The sequence below is a fragment of the Jatropha curcas genome, chromosome 5 (assembly GCF_041381405.1).
Source record: "Jatropha curcas cultivar XTBG-Jc1 chromosome 5, XTBG_Jcur_1.0, whole genome shotgun sequence".
Lineage (NCBI taxonomy): Eukaryota > Viridiplantae > Streptophyta > Magnoliopsida > Malpighiales > Euphorbiaceae > Jatropha > Jatropha curcas.
The window spans coordinates 23,066,009-23,070,869 of NC_143155.1; positions in this window are offsets into that span (position 1 = coordinate 23,066,009).

The following is a 4,861-nucleotide window of genomic DNA, read 5'->3' on the forward strand; positions in this document are numbered from 1 at the left end:
TTTCGATATGCGATGTCTGAAATTATTATAAAAAGTTAAATTCAAGGAAGCTACAAAGTCAAAAAATGAAGTATAAAAGGCATACCGGTAGTTTGAAAAATATGTTTAAAGACTAAGACATATGTATTTGGTTTGTTATGATTATTATTATCTTAAATATGTTTTTTTTTTCTTTTTCCAATATGAAAATACCAAAGATAGACTTTTCACAAGAAAGATGAAGTCATTTTGAAAAATGTAGTACAAGCTTTCAATATCCCATTAGGCTAAAATGAATACTAAAGATATAGATTGAAAGATGGAGCATTAATTTGGTATTCTTCTGCATAATGAAAATAGGCTCAACAATTATGATGGGACTACATTTATGATACTTGAAATCAATATTGATTATATATACATATACATAATTGTAAATACATAAATAGTATCTCCGTTTCGATAAATTTGATAGCTTTTTACTTTTTTTTTATGACCCTTTTAGAAAATTAAAATAATATTGATGGGTGAGAGAAAAAGATATAAATAAATAAAAATTTAAATCTATACCACCGTCTTTTTTTTTTTATTTCTTTTAAGATCTAACGCTAACCAAATATTTAAGTGAGATTTTTTAATGGAATTATTTAAACTTTAAAGAAAGAAATGTTACTTTTGATCCAATCCATTGATTAAGGTAGAAAATGAAATGATTGTAACATTCAAATTAAACCTAAACCATAACATAATGATAATATGGTAAGTCAATGAACCTTTGGTAGACATGGGTCATCATATAACCTTATTGTGGGGTCCTTAGCATTCAGTTTGCTAAATCTTTCCACTTCTTCAAACTTTACAAAGCTTCACACATTTTCCATGACAATGACAATTTAGGAGTATTTAGGGACCACTTCATGTAGCTTTGATATTCATAAAATTAGTTATATGTTTAAAAAAAATATCTCTACCTAAGATTACAATTTGGACCATTAGTATTTCAATAATTAAATATTTGTTTCTATAAAGTCAAATTCTGACATTCATTTCCCTTTTTGCAATGTGAGTGAAGTGAAAAACATTTACCTTGATTTGCATTTACAAACATCGTGAAATTTAGAATAAATAATACTTTTAATTTATTGCCAATTGAAATCTTAACTATTGAGTGGTCGAACTTTTAAAAACCATCAATTAAGCATCAACTTATGATTTGGCTGTCCGAGTCCTAATTTAATATGAGGTGGGCCCATAAATGTCCAGTTAGCTTCATATGTGGACTTATACCATATTATTAACTGACATTAATACACAATCCAACGTGATAAATAGCTAGAAATAACGTGACAAATATGAAGTAAACAAATAAAAAAGGAAAGTAAGATAAAAATTCACTTATATCCAAAGTTAATTTTATGATCCCCAGTAAATATAAAAATTCACTTATATCCAATAACAAGGTTGATTTGTGTAGAATTGACTCAAGTTTTTTAAATAAGAAATTAAACACTTAATTTTATAGAAAAAAATTCATTTTTAGAGTGTCTCTCGAGGTGACATAAACATGATTAGAGTCACGAAAAATCTTAATTACGTTAGAATGTCCGGGAAAGATGGCGTCCTATTTACAAAATTGTCTTGTATAGATGATGTGTCAGGGACATGATATGGGCTAATACCAAAACCTTAATCCAAATTTCATGTGGCATTGGAGTGGTGATGGTCTCTGTTTGGTGGCTTCTTTTGTACATATACTTGGATTTGTAAAAACTATTGGATCTTTGGGTCACCCTGTGGTCCCACTGCTTGTACATATATTTCTCTTTCAAGTCTCAGATTTAGATAGTCCAATCCATGAGAAGGAAATCCTGTTCATAAATGTAGCCATTCCTTTGCTACAAGTAAAACTCTCTTTTGCTTAATTCCTTGTTATAGTTTGGTAGTTGTTGCTAATGCTTGGTATCTGCTGGTTGATAGCTGTTATAATCTTTTTATTTAGTGAAATTTTAATAATAATTATTTTTAAAATATAAAATCACCATTAGAGTATATGCTATTTTATTATTTGATAGTTATTTATTTTTTAAAATAAATATAAATAAAACAATCACGTACAATTATTATTTTACAAAAATTATCAATAATTATTTTTATGGATTAATATAATCATGATATACTAATATAATATAAATATAAATCAACGATTAATGGAAACTTCTATCAATCAGTGACTGATTTAATTCTTAAAAAATACATCTAATTTAGCTAATCTAGTTGTATGAAACAATTAAACTAAATACCTCTTTAAAGTATGAGGTGTATTGAAACCAATTTACATATCTATTAAAATTAAACTTTTATTTTGATAATTTAAAAAAAAAAAAGCAACTAACTCTTGAATTTAGAAAAATATAATTTCCTTTGAATATTGATCTTTAAAATTAAAGCTTATAAATCAATAAATAGGGGACAAATTTATTTATCAAAAACAAGATTAATTTGATTTAGTCATGAGATGGTTTTAATTAGAAGAATTAAATTTAAATAAGCTTGCCAATAATTGCATGATGGGTTAGAAATTTTTTCCTTTATTTATTATTATTATTTACTTGCATTTATAGAAGTTGAAAATATATAATCTAAAAAGCAGATCCTTCTCCACTTTCATCATTGGCTGTTTGACCATTAACATGACTTGTTTCATGAAATATGAAGGGAAAAAAAAAAAAAATCTCATCAAGATTATGTAAAGCTATCTGACATCTTGCTAGCTAGGACAACATACATCAACATGAATTTACTGTTCCTAGTACCTTCACTTGGTCTCTTTCTGGATATGTGACAGTAATCTTTACTGCTTCTTTTTTATGAAACATTCAATCCAATATTTTGAGTCCCAAATAGTAACATTGGAAGTTTGATTTTGTAAGGTGCTTTTGGTGTGGAAGATTGGACAAGACAAATAGCCTCATCTTCTCTTGTGTTAATTTTCTTGCATCTATTGGACATGATCATTATTAATTAAGTGTATGTTAATTTGTCACATTAGCTCTTTAGACAATTTGTCTAGTTTCTCAAGACAAAATTTAATATATTTAAATAGAGTCGTCTGATCAAAACCCATGATTTTAAATAATTTTTTCAATTTTAAAATCGGCCACTCAAAATTGGACTCGAAAGAAAAAAAAAGTGACTACCGGCGAACTACCCATGAAAGAAGAAAAGAATGAGATAATTAAACTGATAATAGGTTAAGAGGAAAGGAAAAAAAAAAATGTGGTCTTTTTTAAGCTATAGTATTATAAAAATTTTAAACCTTTCAAAAAAAAAAAAAAAATGATTGGCAATATAGGAAATACCTTTCAAAGTTATGGTAAAAATAATATTGTTGCCATTTCTCTACCACTTCAACCATATCCAAATATTAAAAAACACAAAATAAGACAATAACTTTGTTTTATTATATTCTACAAACACACATATGTAGACTAGCTAAAGTAGAGGATGATGGGACAATTGTTTGTTTGGCTTCTCTCATTGATTAGCATCTTATTCTGTTTTATCTATCTCATTTTGTTGAGTCATTCCAAACAAATATAGAGAGATAAATAATTATTAATTTCCATAAAATTAGTAATTTTTGTATGAAGAAAATTCAAGTCAAGTCCATAGCTGACTTTCATTAATGCATCCTGTGGATTTTTTGTTTTCAAGTTGGGAATGTCTTTGTAAAGCAGTATTTGGCTTATTCTTTCTTTTTTTTTTTCCAAAGTTATTAGTATTATTATATTCTAATTTATTTATTTTTATTATAGAAAACATATACTATTACACACATAATTAGTGATAGAACACCTTTTTTCATACACAAATTATTACTAGGGAATTTTAAGTTAATTGATTACATTTTTAATTCAAAAAAATTAAAAATTATTTATTTTTACAAAATTTAATTTTGCACATTGTGAAATAAAATAATTATTTGATTGACGAATGAAGCTTAATCAAAGATTTTTTTGGTGAAATTTTATAAATTCAAGTTGACTAATTAATTCTTCTGTTGTTTCCTTCTCGATATTTTAGTCATTTGAATAATTAATTTTGTATCTTCCATTTGTTTTTAGATGAGAGAATTTCAAAAGTAGTAGTTTTTTTTTTAAGTATTGAGAATGGAAATTGGAATCTAAAAGTAATAATGTTTTTTAATTTCGCGAAGTTAACATTTTCAAAATATATTGCAGTTGAAAAAGATACATGGTATACCAAAAGAAAAAAGGAAATGACTTAATGGTCCCCCATTTTGAAAGAATCAACGAGTATAGCCATTAAATTAATACCCTAAAGTGCTGAAAACCCCTCAACTTTACAACATATTGTAAATGTATTAAAAATGGACCTTTGTATTTAGATATCCTAATTTGAAAAATTAAATATAATAAAAATCTACAAGTAAATTAAAATTAAACTTTTAATTAAATAATATAAAAGCGACTCCATGTCCGAATTTGGATTAACATAACAATAAATTTAATTTCCTCTTTCAATAGGGAAGAAAACATGAAAGTATGGAGTTATAGAGGGACCAAAATGTAATTGATCCACACAATTATTTTCTCTAACCAATTCACAACGGATATAAAGCTCTCAGCTATAAAAAGATTAAGAGCTTTGTGTCTCTCTATTTTCACTTGGCAAAAAGACTCTACAAAACATCTATGACAGAGCAATTTTAGTATTATTGATAAATATCATCATGTTTGGAATGTAATTGAAACTATACAATAATTGTACATGTGCCTTTTAAAAAATTCTTTTTTAAAAATATAAAATAATTTATTAAAAATAAATAAAGATCAAAAATACATTTTTAGAAAACTGCTTC